The sequence below is a fragment of the Zalophus californianus genome, chromosome 4 (genome assembly GCF_009762305.2).
Source record: "Zalophus californianus isolate mZalCal1 chromosome 4, mZalCal1.pri.v2, whole genome shotgun sequence".
Classification (NCBI taxonomy): Eukaryota; Metazoa; Chordata; class Mammalia; order Carnivora; family Otariidae; genus Zalophus; species Zalophus californianus.
The window spans coordinates 119037464-119055741 of NC_045598.1; the positions used below are offsets into that span (position 1 = coordinate 119037464).

Sequence of the window (18278 nt, forward strand, 5' to 3'; positions counted from 1 at the left end):
CAGTGGCGAGGTGCCCAGGACGCTGATGGAGAATCCAGAGGGCCGGTGGGCATGATGCCACTGCAATCAGAAAAGCAGAAGGTTGTGGAATTGCCAAAGTGGCTGTTTGAGCCAGTGCAGTCCCACCAGCTGTGATTGGTGACCCTTCAACTAAACAACACCCTAGTGCCCTTGAGTCATTAATCTGCCCTTCTTTGCAACTAATTTATTATGGAAGTGAGTCAGGCCTGGAGAGAACAGTCTAGGGACTTATTCAATTTACTTATTCAAAGGCTGTAGTGAGAGGCTGGGACACAGGGCCAAATAGAAAATTTGGAACGTTGTGCCATCCCTGTTTATTCCGATGATTCTTCTCTTCCATTGCTATCAACTACACCACACCAGGGACAGAAGTCCCTGAAAAACTGAGCTGTGGAGTTCCATCTGACAGAAGTCATCTGTGAGGGACGCTTGGGTGGCTCAGTCGTTTAAGCGTCTGCCTTTGGCTCAGGTCATGATCCCACTGTCCTGGGATCGAATCCCGCTTCGGACTCCCTGCTCCGCAGGAAGCCTGCTTCTCCCTCTGCCTGCCGCCCCTCCCCCCCTCCCGCTTGTGCTCTCTCTCTGACAAATAAATAAATCTAAAAAAAAAAAAAAAAGAAAAGAAAAAAAAGAATCTGTGATTTGGGGCTAGCAGGAATTAAACTTGCTACCTACATCATCGTCTCTCTTGTTCACATTTGGGCTGGTTAGAATGATTTATTCAAGAAACCCTGCAAGGCAAATGATTATATTGTCATACCCATTCTTTGGAGGAGGAAATGTACTTACTTAGTCTATGGTCCTAAACCAGAAAGTACTACTAACTGCTATGATTAGAAAAAGGAGAAACAAATCTGTTAATTTATGACATGGTTGTGCATTTTAATTAGAGAAAAAAGAAAGGAACTGGTTAAGATGATTAAAACTTAATTTTTTCTTTGGAGAATCAGCGACTTATGAAATGGGGCTCAGAAAGTGGTTATGGTGGAAACGTTACCCTGATGATGTGTAATGAAAAGTTATTTCCGTTTTAAGTAAAGTTAACGGTATTTCGAGTATATTTTACCTGGTAGCATTATCTTTCCTATCGTTTTTTTCTTTCCCTAAATCAGAGCCCCCGACTAAAGATTCTTTTTCTTTAGGAAAAAAATTACTTCAACACCTGATTTGGACTCTGTTATTGGCCAAGTATTACACTTTCTTTTTTATTTCAAATGCAGACCAACAGGGGTTACAAAATCAGATTAAAACACAGATTTGGGGGGGGCCTTTTCCAGTTTTTGAGAATATTTCCACAGGAAGTGAGTTATATATTAGGCATATGAATGTATCACTTGAACAATAGTGTAAATTTGTCCCAAACACAGAGGGGGAGAACACTGATGGTGATTATTCCTCAAATAAAAGGTTACTCTAAATAGCTATAAAAGATGCCACAGGAAAATAGATTCCAGATTATATAGTAGGCCAAATATAAATCTTTAAAATGTTATTTTAGAACATTACTTTTCAGAAGATAGCTTGATTTCTTAATTGTATAAAACAGATTTGATTGAATACTGTTACTTGATTATAACAATTCATAAATTTTACGTTCTAAAAAATATTGGACTTCTGAGTAATGTGAATTAATTAATCTTTATGAAAATAATTTTAGGTTTTATATTTACAATTCTGCGAATCTCTTTGGCAAACATAAAGCTACATTCTAAATACACATGTTCATTGTGTACCAGCCCCAGCCCCCATCTACCCGTAAGTTTAAAAATAATGCTGTGCTCAGAAAAGGGCTGTCTCAGTGTAATGCACAAAACTATGCTCCTCACCCCTACACCGTCCATTCAGTGCCTTACTGGCTTACATTTAATGCAGATTTTTAAAAATTTAATTATCTGGGTTTTGAACTCTGTAGATTTAGAAGCAGGAATTGTGAAGGGGTTGGGAAACTTCTGAACACGCGAATAATGACAAGACGATTAGAAGTAACAACCTGGTTCCGTGAGGAACGCCAGAAATCTAAGAAAGCAGACCTGTCCCAGGTAGTGTTTCTGTGTGCTGTAGTCACACAATAACCAGGAATGATCAAGAAACAGATATGCAAGTATGTAAACTACTTTTAAAGGATTCCATCACAAATGCTCATTTAAACAAAATGGATCCTGGGGCGCCTGGGTTGCTCAGTCGATTAAGTGTCTGCCTTTGGCTCAGGTCATGATCTCAGGGTCCTGGGATCGAGCCCCACATTGGGCTCCTGGCTCAGCAGGAGGCCTCTTCTCCCTCTCTTGCTGCCTCTCCCCCTGCTCTTGCTCTCTGCGTCTCTGTATCTCAAGTGAATTAAAAAAAAAAAAAAAAAAAAAAAAACCTTAAACAAACTGGATCCTTATATAGACATGCAGTGAGTTAGTGCAAAGACATAAGCTTCTGCTTTCTCAGTCTCCCCAAGTGTGCGCAGGCCCCTCATCCACTGACAGTGGGAAGGAGTGAGGGATTAATGCCCCCCTTCCCGCCCCCCCGCCCCCCGTCTCTCACTCACTGAGCATGCCGTTTATGCCAGGCAGTGTGCTAGAATGATTTATTCAAGAAACCCGTCTTATTTAACTGAATAAAGGAAACAGATTCACCCTCGGATATCCAGATGCCCCGTAGTTCGGATCAGTGACATGTAAGGCAAAGGCCATTGGTAAAAAAACAAGTCTCTTTGAGTTGTTTTTAGGACGGGTTAAAATTGTAACGAGATTTAAGTGTAAAATCAGTATCTTATCGACAGTTTACCGAGTAATTTTTACAAGTAAGTTCTAATTTGTTTTTGCTTGAAACATCATGAATATATCCTTGTCAAAAGCTAGACTTCCAAAGTCTGAGGAACCAAACCCGTATGTTGCGCATTTGTTTGTTGCACTAGTAACGACCCCCCACTCATCCTGCAGTGAAAGGTCACCTGGCTGTGACCCCCATGTGCTGTGCAGGGTGCTGCTGAGGGCTGGGCCTGGTCCCTGGGTCCCCCCAGTGGGCTTGTGGCCCCGCCTCGTAGTTATGCAGCCCTGACCTGATCCAGCCTCGTTCCAGATGAGTGCTGATTCCCATGAAACCTGGAAACAATTTCTAGCTCTGTCTTCCCAAGAACATTCCCATAGGAAATATCATCCGGCTTTATGGTTTTAAGGGATCTTCTATAGTTTCCTGCAGAAGACGGAAACAAATCTCTGACTGGAGGTGATTCATTAATAAAGAAGGGTCTCCGGGGGTACATAACTTTAATGGCATTTCATAGGTATCGTGCATGCAATTGCTTTGGATTCATGTCTTGGCTAAAACCTAGTAAACATAGATGATAAATGTCAGAGGAGAGTGCAAGTGACTTCTTCATCGTTTTTTAAAAAGGCTCATGTGCGCTCACAGCCCCTTGTCCCTTTAGTTTGGTATTCTGCATTTTAAAGTAACTGACATCCTTCCCTGCCATTAATGTCATCTGCAAACTTAATAAATTTGCTCTAGCCTGCCCTCTGGGTCTTTAATGCGCATGCCCTGTCCCTTAAGAAGGGAAAGACTCACTAATAACTCAAAGGCTAATATTTGTAGAGGGAGACACTATTCTTCCAGATTATCACTATGATATGAGACAGAATCAAAAGTCCTGATAGGTTCTGTCTATGATTTGTCCACTTCCCATGACAAGAGACTGTGTATCAGTCTGAGAGAATTATTCCTAGAATCAGAATTGCTGTTCCTCAGGTCAAATAGACTTGTATTTCATAATTATTTATTCTGGTAATGGCACAATACTCAATTAAATATTTCCATGGATTCTCAGAACTTTCTTTGAAAGCTGCAATTATGAATAATACTCATTGGTATTCTCTCCCTAGTGTGTTCATTCTCAGGCCCTGTGGCCTCGACTGTCACACCAGCCTCACGCTGACTTCAGTGACTTGACATTCTTGATCATGAGACTCCAAGTTCATCTCTTTTGAACCCCAGGCACAGGACACCAGGCTCTTCCTTTTGGACTCCGAAAAGGGATTTCACTTAGTTACCTGGATGAGTTTGCAAAGAGGCGGGGGGAGGGGAGGAGAGGTGGCCGTGGTGCTCTAAGTGCCTTTTCTGGCACCAAGGTGAGAGATGAACCTACTAGGTGAAATAACCAGTGTTTAGTAAGGGCTGCCTATCAATGTGAGCCAGGCACTCTTCTAAATGTTTTGCCTGGGGGTTCCTGGGTGGCTCAGATGGTTAAGCGTCTGCCTTCGGCTCAGGTCATGATCTCCAGGTCCTGGAATCGAGCCCCTTGTCAGGCTCCCAGCTCAGCAGGGAATCTGTTTCTCCCTCTCCCCCTGCTTGTGCTCTCTCTGTCTCTCTCTCTCTTTCAAATGAATAAATAAAATCTTTTAAAATAAATAAAAATGTTTTGCCTGTGTTAATAGAGTTAACCCTGACTTAATCCTAGGAGATGGGTAATACTTTATCTCTTGACAGATGAAGAGATTGAGACAGAGAATTCAAGTACCTTGCCAAAGGACATTTAGCGAGTCAGGTAGAGGCTGTATCTCAACCCAGCCGGTGCCTCTCCAGATTTGACGCTGTGTGGTCCTCTGATTAAGGGCAGCAGGAGAGACCGTCTTCATTGGCATCAGACGTCTAGTGGAGCTGAGTGCCCTCAAGTTACCTGTTCCTCTCTGTTGCAGAGTTTGTTGTTGTTTTAATTTGTAGCTGGATCACTGTAAGTTCTAGGAAAATGCGTTTTCTTCAGAATCTGTGACTCATCTTTTTTTTTTTTTTAAAGATTTATTTATTTATTTATTCATGAGAGACAGAGAGAGAGAGAGAGAGAGGCAGAGGGAGAAGCAGGCTCCCAAGGAGCAGGGAGCCCGATGTGGGACTCAATCCCAGGACTCTGGGATCATGACCTGAGCCGAAGGCAGATGCTTAACCATCTGAGCCACCCAGGCGCCCCTCTGTGACTCATCTTGACTAACACCATTTTTTAAAATATTCCATGTTCACCTACCTGTGCGCACCCCGATGCCCCACCCCATTCAGTTTTTTACAGACTGCTTCCCTAGCTCGTTTTCCACTCTCTTTAGAACTGCAAAAAGGAATTTCCCTCATATGTCTTTTGTTTAGCTATAGAGTGTTAGGAATACAGTATCTTTACCAGAGAGTAAATTCTACACACACACACACACACACACACACACACACACACACACACACACACACACACACACACACACACACACTAACCAAGGCTGTGCTAAGGTCATGTTAGAGTATGTAGGAGTTTCTTGAGACCTTTCCCTTGTTTCTACCCATATCTTCCAGATGTCACTACTGTGCACAGATGGCTAATGTTAGAGTATGCCTTCTTAGGATATTGAGAAATGCATTATCCTGAGTATAACTTGGGGTGGGGGGGGAAACTTTGATTCCTGGTAAAAAGTTGTTTGTAGAAGCAGAATAGCATCGTGATTATGAACTGGAACTTGGGAGGGTAAAATTCCTGGATTGGAATCCTAGTTTAGCCTCTTGGCAGCACTTCAAACTCTGGCAGGTTCGTTGACTTATTCGGTGGATATTTGCGGACTCCTGTGTGCCAGGTACTGTTCTGGGCTCTGGAGATGCAGAGAGCAAGACAAAACCAAGTAGTCTCTTCACTGATCCCTGCTTCCATTCTGGGCCCTACAGCCTATTCCAAAGAGCCCCAGCTAGCTCATGAGTCCAAGTCCTCACTCCTGGGCTCAACACACTACAGTGGCACCCATTCCCCCATGGAGGTAGTCGTGGTATTTATAACCTCCCACAGCATGGCGTAGTCCTGCCCCCCCACACGTGTGCCTCCAGGCCTCTGCGCTTGTCTTTCCACAGCATCTCTGTCATCACCCTCTCACCTCCTTCAAAACTCTGCTCAGAGGTCCCTTCTTCAGTGAGGCCATCCCCGTCTGACATAGAGAATATTGCCTGTATGTGGAAGGAGCTACCATATCTGTTGAACATGCAAGTATGCCAACCCTAAAATTCAGACCAGATAGGTTCTTTGATACTTCCAATAGTTCAGTAACCCATCAGTAGAATAAGAGCCTATTCTGAAGGTCTTGGGAGCCCTCTTCCTTACAGACACTAACATTTGGATGTGTCATGATAGTCAACCCAGAGATGGTGATGAATGAACATTTCGCTTATTAGGAAGAGCTAAGGAAAAGGCAGGTAAATTATTTGTTCCTGTCCAGAATTTCTTCCATTTCAGGCTTATAATTCTGGGTTCTGGAGGCTGGGGGTTATAATAGACTATAGAGCATCAGGAATGGTTTATTAACCCCAAACCATCTCGAGCTTCCCCTTAGTGCAGAGCACACGGCATTTGGGGGCTGCCTCTAGGAGTGTACGCCTAGCAGCTCCCTCAAGACCTAAAGAAAAACAAGTGAGGAGGCCAGAGAGCATATGTCTGAGGACCCCATGTGATGGCTCAAAGCAAAGAGCCTCTTTTGTGGTAGGTTTATTTCATAGCATTTTTGTGCTAGCCCTGTCCAGAATCCCTTAAGCAGGAAAAAAAAAAAAAAAATGGATAGTAGGTAAACCAATTAGGGAACCTAAGTGAAGTGGTTTCTGTGAATCTAATAAAACAGAAGGCAAGCTGAGCTACATGAGAAGAGCTGATAGGATTCTGGGCAGTGCTTTCTTGGTGGCAGCTAGACACAGATACAGGAACAAAGAGGAGTTTGTTCAAGTTTACTTCCCAGTGGGACGATCCCTGAACCAACATTCAGGAAAAGAGCCAGAGAAAACTTAGAAAGGGGGAAAGCTGCAGAGGCCAGAGCCATAGAATGATTGCCAAAAGTGGGGATGGCAGATATGGGGGCGGGGGGAGGTTAGCCTCTCAGCACCGCCATTTCTTTGTTGGCCAAATGTGATCGTGAGAGGCGTATGGTGTGGAGCCAGATTGCCTTGTTTGCCTTTTAGCCTCCACTTCTTCCTGGCTGTGGTTGGGCGGGCACTTTCTTGAGCAAATTACTGAACATGGTAACAGGTTAGGGCCTCAGGTTCTTCAGTTGTAAAGTGAAGGTTAAGCATAGCCCCTCCTAACTGCTGTAGGAGTGCATCTGTTAACATTCACCTTGGAAGAGCACCTTGGAACAGTCCTCGCACACAGTAAGCACCATCTTGAAGTTAACTCTGTAGTCATTACTGCTATTTATGAGGCACCTCAGGAATATATCAATAAACATAGTCTATAACCGAAAGGCATTTTTGCAATTTCCTTATTTAATCTGCATTAAACTTACCAGATTCTTGGGTCCCCTGTTTCTTTAGAAAACAAAGAGAGATTAAATATAGGACAGCATTTTAAAAAATTTTAAATCAAGGGTTGCCTGGGTGGCTCAGTCGGTTCAGCCTCTGACTTGATTTTGACTCAGGTCGCGATCTTGGGGTCCTGGGATCAAGCCCGCCATCGGGCCCCGCACTCAGCATGGAGTCAGCTTGGGATTCTCTCCTGCCCCTCCCTCCCCCCGCTCATTCTCCCTCCCTCCCTCTCTCTCTCAAATAAATAAATAAAATATTTAAAAATAAATAAATAATAAAAATTTAATAAAAAAGTGTATTTATCTGTATAAACACTCATGCAATCCTCTGAAATCCCTTGACCTCCAAAAAAGTATCGGAAAGATTCTAGAGTAAGTTCCTTAGATATGAAAAAGATAAATCCTATGTTCACAAATGTCATTAACCTTAAATTAAAAAAAAAGTTTACCAGTTACCATTGATCTCTATATTGATAATAATGCCATTTCCATAATCCTGAGAGACTTAATTCGATATATTTCTTTTCTCTTTCCTCCTCTCCCTACTAACCTTGTTCATAAATTTGATGAATGAGCCCATACTGTCCCAGAACTGCGGATCCCTGCTACTCCGGGCAGTGTGGGAAGCAAGCATCATTCACATCTCAAGAGCCAGAAAGCTCTGGTGTCTTACTGACAATGAAAAAGGAAACTAGCCATACATTCCAGGGCATTCAGATTTCCAACGCTCCCCATTCTAAAATCAGTCATGTATTTTTGCGGGATGTGGTGGGGGACCAAATGTCAGGTCAGAGTGCTGTATCAGATCAGTGGTGGGGAAGTTTAGCTCAGTGGCTAGTGGAAAGCTTCGTACCAATGGTGACTTCTAAGCAGAGTCTTCTCGGGGAAGGGAAAGGATGATCATGGTACGATGTTTCCGTAGAGACAGCGCTAAGAAGGCTGCTTTTATTCAACACACTGACATTTGGATGTGTCATGATAGTCAACCCAGAGATGGTGATGAATGATCATTTAGCTTATTAGGAAGAGCTAAGATTTTCAGTTGCAAAACACCAGGGTCTGTAGCAGCTTCTGTTGTGAACATCTTCCATGCCACTTAGGTTAAAAACTCCAAAAATTCCTATTTGAACCTTATAAGTGTGGTTAAAAAGTACCTCTTTTTTACAGGTACAACTTCAGATGTTAGTTTGATGCAGACTGTAGAGAGCTACTCTAAAACACATAATAATAATAATAATGATACATCTACAGAACCACTCTACTCTAAAACACATAATAATAATAATGATACATCTACAGAACCACTCAACCATATCTGTGCTTCCGGCCTTATAATCTCATTTTTCGATTCTCATTTTAATATTGCCTCAGACATTATTCCTATATATTACTTTAAACATTCAGAATTAGTATTATTCATGATTCTTCTGAACGAGGAGGAGAACGGGTATCCTCTACTAGCCAAAGAAACTCTGGGAAGTGCGCATCCCCATGCCCGCTACCTAAGGATGGCTGAACTGAAATTCAGGATGGAGCAAATACAAATCAAGTAGCATCTCTGAAGAAAGTTAGTATGCATGCTCTCTTTTTGTCTTAATTTGTTTTCTCTTCATCTGGGTTTGGGGAAATCGTGGTGTGTCAGTTTCTCATTGGGATAGAAGATCTAACACTCCAAATAACTTGCTTCTCAATCAATTGAAATATATGCTTTACTTTTCTTGTGGGTCCTTGTAGTCTTTCTGTTGCGATCGCCATAAGTATATTCAGAGAACTCTGATGGCTTTAATTCCTCCTGCTGACCTGTTTCAGACATTTTTCAGGACTGTCCCACTTCTCAGGCTGCTCTGTGCGAGAAGAGTGGCTGATGGTTATGACCCTTGGTGCTCACGGTGCCTGCCAGCATTCTAAGTGCTTTGTACATGTTATGTCCTTAACTGTGACCATCTGGTAGGACAGGTGATATGTGTCATTCCTTTACTGTCAAGAAAGCCACAATCTGCTTTAGGGACGTGCCTCCAGTAAGCAGTAGAGTGAAGCCGGCATCTGTCTGATGTCCAAGTTCATACTTTGAGTCACTCTTCTTACCGTCACTAAACAAGTGAGCAAAACATCCTGCCTCCCGGTGCTGTGTCCCAGACTCAGGTGACTCCAAGGGCACCTTCTGCAGGGGCATATGATTTCTGATTGAACGAAAGGCACATGGCCTGAGCATATTTAAAGAACATAGGCAAAATGCATTTGTTCATAAATATTTATCATTATGTGGGACACCCTGTGCATACCACGTTGCTTTCTTACAGAGATTGCTTTGGGAAATCACTTTTTCTGCGTGTTTCCCTTTTGATCTTCCTGACCTAGCTTTTCTTGTGTGGAATGTCCTATCAGCTGCTTAATAGCGAAGAATGATGAGGGATATAGGAATAAGAGAGCAACCGTACTGATACCTGTTACGTACCAGGAGACATTCCGAGCAGGGTACCTCAGGGAGTACCTCTGGTATTTCAACAGGTGAACTTCTTTTCACTGTAGTTTATTTTTGTATCAGAATACTGGCTTATAGACTTCTGGATCCCATCCCAGAGTGGCTGCCCCTTTGCTGTAGATAAGGATAATCCACGGTGAAGGAGCTGCGTAGGAGCTCAAAGGGAGGGAATACCTCGCCCATGCTGTTGAGGTTTGGATTTATCTGCCAAGAGCCATGTTATAAACAATCTGGCATTTTAAAAAGATGCCTCTGGGATCCATGAAGTTCCCATGGCGAGGAAACAAGAATGAATGTAACTGAGCCATTAGACTGGGAGAAGAGGGGGTAGTGACTTAAAATCCCGGAGGGGTGACTGGAACCAGAATCAGCTGCGAACCTCGTTCAACAGACACATCCCTCCCCTGTCCAGACAGCGTCCACGTTGGGTGGAGTTCAAGGGTTAGTGATTCGGAGTGTCCCCCTCCCCCCCCCCGCCCCCGAGAAGCACTAGTTGAGGGGATGCTCGGAGGAAGCTGCTTTGGAGGCATATGAGAAACATGTTTCTCTCACCCCTTACCCTTTGCTCCTTCAATCCCTTGAATACTCATGATGCTTCCCGGGGGATACAGAGGTGAGTAACGGACACTATGATGTCCTCATGGGGCTTCCATTCTGGTGCGGGAGACAGACAAATACGATTTCAGTTAGTGGCAAGTTTCTGCAGGAAACTAAGCATTTAATAGGTTGGGGGGTGGTGGAGCACACAGGCTGTATGGCTGGCTGCTGGTCTGAGGCCATCTGAGCAGAGGCCTGGCGAGGAAACCAGATCACTGATCCCCTTTGTCCGTGCATACACAGAGGCTTCAGTAATCCTACTGATAGAACAATGCAACTAAATCTTCCGTTTATTGTGATGTGGGTCTGAGAAGTCTGCTAGGGTTGTGCCAACTAAGGAAAGGTTATTTGGATTTGAGTCAATATTAAGGGGCCCAGACTCCAGACATCCATCTGAGAATGCTCCATATGGAAAGTATTAAATGTAAAAAATTTAATCTGGGCTCTATGCAGATGTGATGCAGTAATGATTTAAACTCATTTTTTTATTGTTTCTTTTTTTCATGAATCGCCCAGGGAATATGCCAGACAGCAGAAACTATATTGAGGTTAGAGTCTTCAGAGTTTATTTGTAAGTTAGTTTGATTATAAACAATGTAATATAGCTACACAGCCCACGTAGTTCGTGTACTAGAAGCCTACCTCCTTTCTTTTAGAAAACGGTCCTGTTTCATAGTTATTCATGGCCTCCTTTTGTCTTAACTTAGCCTTCTTTCCTGATACACCTAGAGTCCCATTTTTTCCCAAATGTTCCAATGTTTCTGCCATATGCCTTTGAATAATATTTCACAAATACTCAAACACGCCTCCTTCCTGGGGCTCTTTATCCCCCCGGGGTCATTTCCAGACCAGTTACTCTCTAAGCTGCCTCACCTCTGCTGTATTGTGACTTCTCAACACAATGCTAGAACCTCCCTTGGCCCTTGCGGGGGGCGGGGGGGGGGGGGCAGGGGTTGGGAGATCTTCTCTTTTCTTGGATTCCTGTATCTCTCCTTTCTAGGTTTATTCTCCCATCTGACAAACCACACTCTCTATGAGTTCCCTAAATAAAGTTGGCCTGGGAGGTGTACTTTTGAATACCTGCATGCCTAAAATGTGTCTTTATTCTCTCTGTGCTTGAAGAAGGATGGCCTGGGCATATGACTGTAGGTTAAATGAGCATTTTCCCTCATTTTGTGAAGACACGGCACCACTGTTTTCTGGAATGTTCTTAAAAAGGACAGTGCCATTCTGGTTCCTGTATGTGTCCTGTTTTTCTCTCGAAGCTTTTTAAAAAAGATCTTCTGTTTATCCTGATGTTCTGAGATTTCACAGTGATATTTGTTTCTTTATTCTTTGTTTCCTTTATTGTTTGTTCTTTGGACTGCTCTTCCTGGCTCTGGATGCCTGTGTCCTTCCATGACTAACTTTTTTTAGTATTATTTCTTAAATAATTTCTCCCCTGCCTTAACCTCTATTCTCTTTGCTTAGAGTGTTTATTACGAGAATATTGGACCTTCTGGATGGAGCATCTCATTTCTATCACTTTTTCATAGCTATTTCCTAACTTTGTTGTTTGTTTGTTTTTTGTTCTACCTTCTGGGAGAGTTCTTTGATTTTCCTTCAAATCCTCCTATGGAATCTTTATTTCGATTTAATATTTAATTTCCAACTCTTTGCCTTTTTTTTTTTTTTTAAGGAGCGTTTGGTTTTTATTTTAGGGCTGCAATAGCTTTACTTATTTCTCTAGTCGATTTCCTAGGCCTTTTGAAGTTTTCTTCAAATGTCCTTTGAATACCTTGTTTTCCTCCAGGTTCCTTTTTTCTGTTTGATTATTCGGGTCTCTGGCTTTCATGTTGGAGGCTTGGCTGTCCATTACCACTTAAAAGGGAGTTACTGAGAATCTGATCACGATCTCAGTGTGAGAAGGTAAGAGCTGTGGATGGCGGGCGGAATGCACTGTATTGAATCCTATGCTGAGCCAGCTTTCTCCAAATTGGAACCCCTAGACTTTGGGAGGCCCCTTTCCCTCTGCCCCAGTGCGTATACGCATGCACACACACCCCCTACCTGGGCTGATCAGTTTCTTCCAAGGGAAAAAAAAAATCCTTCCCAGAAAGCATCCTGTATCCGGCAGCTGGTATGGACAGCTTGGCAGAGGAAGTGAGACAAAGACCCCACTGCTTGTCACCTTCGCTGTAAGTCAGTCCTGTGGGTGCTCTGGCAGAGGAGCGGAGGGGGCTTGCCTCCATGCCCTTTCATGAGGTGGGAGCCTCAAGGACCCACCAGTACTGTGTTTGGAGTTTCACAGGCTCCGTATCCTCAGCCTGCTTTCTAGCCCCCAACTCTGGGCCCGTCCTGTGCCAGGGTCCTGCCTCTTTGCGGGTGTTGCCAGGAAAATCCACTGACTTGTCACTGGGATCTTCCAGCACACGCTTAGATGTCATTTCCACCGCCCCGTTAGATTAGCTACTGCTCATCCCTCAGCTTGGTGTCTCTCTTGCTCTTTTTGCCATTTTTATTATTCTGTTCTCATTTTAAAAAGATTTAGGGAATGAAAGGAGATAAAAGAAGTCATGCTACCATTTTGAACCAAAAGTAACATTTGGGATTTCTTCTCCACTTTATATATATTTCACATTATTCAAATTGTAGCAGTTGCTAGCTGTATTATCCATATGATGCTTCCATCTTTAGAAACCATTGTGCAGAAAATGCTAAATTCTGTAACATATCAACGTGATAGGGTAAAGATTTTATACGCGGATACTAATTACAAATTAATTAACATGACTTGTGCTTTATAAAGATCAGTTGAGAAAGAACTTGTCAGCTGCGCCAGACTTGCTTCCAGAGCTGTCCTGATTGTAGACTCTTGGACATACTGTTCCTTGCTATACAGACTTGCTTTGGAAGACAGAATAAAAGCAGATTTCTAAGTTAATTAATAGTGTTTGTGACAGAGATTCAGTTTTGTTCTATTTATATAGAGAATGTGTTCTTCTGATTCTTGACGAGGTTATGATACCCATATAGGAAAAAGATCTTTTTAATTTGATATTCTCTCTTATATTTCTGCTCATCTGGCTTACTTTATCTCTCTTTTATCTTTTTTAACGTCTTATTCTGGGGAGAGGATCCCTAGTTATTTAAGAAGAGTGTCAATCTACAGAAGATAATAACAAATATTCAGCTCTAAAAGAGAAGACAGGGTTCCCAAGGACCATCTTCTTGGTCACTAGGTCTAATAGTTAGGCTTGATCTCTACTGCACAGATCAGAGGCCATCCATATACTGGCAGAACCTTCAGTTCTAGGTGAATTAGGATACGTAGTCATCCTGAAATAAAGTGAATTGGACCAGATGGGTCTCTAAAGTCCCTTCTGATGATAAAATCTACTGTGAAACCCTCAACTTTCTTGATAGCAAAGCATTGTGGACCATCGCTCAGAAAAGTTCTAATGGATTCCTTCTTGGGTTGCACTATCTACCAAAAAACTTGCATTCCCAAGGCCAAACAGATCTCATAGACTAGCTAGATGTAGAAATCGGGATTCCATAGTGCACTGCACATTTAACTTTGTTCATTATCTTTGCTTGCACTCTTTCAATCCCAGAAATAATAGCGTGCACCCTAGTGACCCGTGTAAAGGTGGGCAAAGGCAAGAAGGGGGAGACACCCTAAACTGGCCCGGTACCTTCTGAGACGTGCCAGAGGGCAGGAAAATTGCCTTTTTTGCATCACCAACTCTAGAACAGCTTTCCATGCTTAAACAGAACTTAAATTTGCAAAGCACATGTTTTTAAAGCCTTGCCACTGATTTTACACACTTTTCTGTTAGAATGGTCATTTAAAATATAGAATGAATGAGGAACACTTAGGAAATGTCATACATGAGATCATTGAATCTTGTTCTCCTAAGTCAGTTGCATAGAAACTGGGAAATTTAAAAAGAAAAAATGATCCATTCCTTTTAAGTTTGGTAGGCCAAGAAGTCAGTTGTGTCCCAAATCCTTTTTCTTTGATGCTAATTTTCTTCTTAATCTCTTGTTAAAATAAGTTTAAAGCACTTCAGTCTGGAGTAGGAAATCACTGAAATTCTGGAATTGTCCATTTGAATTATATGTAATTTTTCCTTGAAAATAGTTTTGAGAAACAATTTCACAGAACGCTATGAATGTATTAATTTTTTTTAAATTTCTAATCTCATACGCTTCCAACTTGGTATCTTCATAAGCATGAGTAAGTTCATATGTTAAGGCCTTATTGTCTTCAGTACTATTTTAATAACATATTTTAATCCGTGCCAGATTCTGAACTGTAAAAAAGAAAAGGCACTTTTTTTCCAAAACAAAGTTTCATTTTAGAATCTCATAACAACTTAGAAAACACAGTACCATCTTTATGCCTTTGAAGCCAAAGTTTGAGTCTTAGGTTGTTTTTTCAATATTAAAATATGAGAAATGTTAAAGCCTATTTCTCCATATAAAATGTCTCCGAACCTGACAAGCATGTTCATTTCTCTTGTAGTTTAACCTGTCATTTTAAAAATCTGTGTTCTTTTTAAAACAGTAATTGTTCACTTATTTGGGGAACAGATTGTGTGTTCCCCCCACATCCTGGGCAAGGCTTTTTTTTTTTCACTTTTTATTCTGAACTTATAGATTCATAGGAATTTAGAAAGATAACAGAAATGCCATATACTGTCTCCCAGCATCCCCCACCCCCATGGCTGTGCCATGTAATTATAGTGCAGTATCAAAGCCAGGAAATGGATACTGTGACAATGTGTGTGTGTAATGACACATATATGTTACTTTATCACGTGTGTAGTTTCACATAACTGCCACAATCAAGATACTGTTCCATATCACAAAGGTCTTTCTTTCCATACTTCCTTACACACACACACACACACACACACACACACACACACACACACACACACACACACACACACACCCCTCCCGAACTCCTGATGACCATGTATGTGTTTTCCATCTCTGTAGTTATGTAATTTTGAGAATGTTATATAAATGCAATCATTCAGTATATGACTTTTGGATATTTGCTTTTTTTCACTCAGTGTAATGCCTTTGAAATCCATCCAACGTGTCCAACGTGTTGCATGGATCAGTAGTTCTTTGTGATTTCTGACTAGCATTCCATGGTATGGATATGCTGAAGTTTAATTAACCATTCATCCACTAAGGGACATTTTGGCTGTTTCGAGTTTCTGATTATTACAAATTAAGCTACTGTGAACAAGTGTGGGTAAGTCTTATGTGGATTTGGTTTTCATTTCCCTGGAATAAATGCCCAGGAGAATAATTCCTGGGTTCTATGTTAGCTTCTTTTTTATAAAAACCAAAAACCTGTCAAACTGTTTTCCAGACTGTCTCTACCACGTAATATTCCCACTCAAAGCAGACAGTGATCCAGTTTCTCTGCGTCCTCACCAGCATGATCTTGGTGGTGTCATTTTTTTTTTATCTTAGTTGCTGTAACAGGTGTTTAGAAATAACTCTTTGTGGGCGCCTGGGTGGCTCAGTCGGTTAAGCGACTGCCTTTGGCTCAGGTCATGATCCTGGAGTCCCGGGATCGAGTCCCGCATCGGGCTCCCTGCTCAGCGGGGAGTCTGCTTCTCCCTCTGACTCTCTTCCCTCTCGTGCTGTCTCCCATTCTCTCTCTCTCAAATAAATAAATAAAATCTTAAAAAAAAAAAAAAAAAAGAAATAACTCTTTGTCATCTTAATGGCCAGAGATGTGGAACATCTTTTTCACATGTTTGTCTGCCCTTCTCATGCCCTCTTTGTTGAAGTGTCTCTCCATATCTTTTGCATTTTCCAGTTGGACTGTCTGTTTTTTTAAAGTTGAGTTTCGAGTTATTTATATATTCTAGATATGAGTCCTTTGTCAGATACATATTTTGCAAGTATTTACTTTGAGTCTGTAGCTTGTCTTTTCATCCTGGTAACAGGGTCTTTCACAGAGCAAAGTTTTTAAATTTTGGTAAGTCCAATTGATCCATTTTTTTCTTTTTTGGATCATGCTTTTGTTGTCATATCTAAGAACCAAGCGGTTCTTAGTTTGGTTTGGTGAAAACTAAACCCCAGAATCCCAAAGATTTTCTCCTGTATTTGTCCTTAAAATTCTGTAGTTTTATGTCTTCCAAGTAAATCTACGATCCTTTCTGAATTTTTGCATAAGGTATGAAGTTTAGGTCCAGATTCATATTTTGGCCTATAGATGTCCAATTGCTCCAGCACCATTTGTTGAAAAGACCATCCTTCCTTCATTGACTCGCTTTGGAAGCTTTGTCAAAATAAGCTGACTGTACTTGTGTGTGATGATACTTGCAGTATATTTGGTTTCTCGTTCTGTTCCATTGATCTGTATGTCTGTCCCTCCACAATATCACAGAGTCTTTATTTCTGTCGCTATTTGATAAGTCTTGAAAGTGAGGAGAGCGATTCCTCCCACTATATTCTTCTTTTTCAAAATAGTTTTGCCTCTTAACAGTTCCTTTGCCTTTCCACATAAGTTTTAAAAGGATCTTGTGTGTGTTTGCATGTAACTGATAGAGGGTTTAGCCTGATACTCTTCCCGCCTTGCACTAAGTTTCATTTAACTTACTTGGCTTCTACCTGCTTTTTCTTTGCTGTCTACATTGTCTAACATGATTGTCTACTTGGAAAATACCAAAAAGGTCTACCAAAAATTAAAAAAAAACAAAAAAGTAACTCTGGAATTAAAAAAACGGATTCAGCAAGATTTTAGGGTACAAGATCAACATACAGAAGTTAATTTTATTTCTATATACTAATAATGAGTGAATGGAAACTAAAATTAAAAATCCACTATTATTTACAGTGGCTAAAAAACCAAAATACTTAAGGGTGAAACTAACAAAATACATATAGGCCTTGTATTCTGAAAACTGTAAAACTCTGACAAATCTGAGATGATCTAAATAAATGGAGAGACATGCCATATTAATAAACGGAAGAACTCAATTTAGTAAAGATGTCAATTATCCCCAAAGTGCTAAGCAGATTTAATGCCTCTCAAAATCCCAAAAATATTTTTTTTTGTAAATACAGCTTCCGTTTTCATGCATTTTTTTTTTTAACAAGGACATCTAGAATTTCCATGTGTTTTGAAAATAATGACTTGACCAGGAAATGATCTTCCAACACTACCAAGTACTTTTTTTAATACTTTAAATTAGAGGGGTGCCTGGGTGGCTCAATCAGTTAGGCATCCAGCTCTTGGTTTCGGCTCAGGTCATGATCTCGGGGTCATGCGATTGAGCCCCTTGATGGGCTCCATGCTCAGCAGGGAGTCTGCTGGAGATTTTCTGTCTTTCTCCCTCTCCCTTCACTCGCATGCCCACATGTGCTCTCTCATTCTCTCTCTCTCTCTCTCAAATAAATAAGTCTTTAAAAAAAATACTTTCAATTAGAAATAACACCTTTACTGTAAAATGCGAGCACAGTAGCTTCTGTACGCCAGGCCCCATGCTCAGTGCCTTCCATCCTTCTTGTTATCCTTCACAGCTACCGTGGGAGGAAGGTGCTGTTGTCATTTCCATGTAATAGACAGAAAAGCAGAAGCATGTGGAGGGAATTTACAAACCCAAGGTCACAGGACCAGAGCATACAGACACAGACCTGCAACTTGAGTCCAGAGTGTGCCCTGCATTCAGAGGTCTTGCTATCTTCCTTAGTGTCAACAAGGGACTCACACCCCCTTCTTTCTCAGATAACCCTACTTTTTGAAAATCACCATAATCCTTATATCATTTTGCTACCTGGTTTCCTGTAAGGCTGGTTTTTGTTTTTGTTTTTTTTTAAGAGAGAGAGAGAGTGCGCGAGCCAGGGGAGTGGGGGAGAGGGAGAGAGAT

General features: G+C 41.6%; 1 protein-coding gene across 3 annotated transcripts in view; it reads left to right on the top strand.

Moving 5' to 3' along the window:
* Nucleotides 1-18278, top strand: part of FAM110B (family with sequence similarity 110 member B) — a 150247-nt gene that overhangs the window by 110392 nt on the left and 21577 nt on the right. The window lies entirely within an intron of this gene.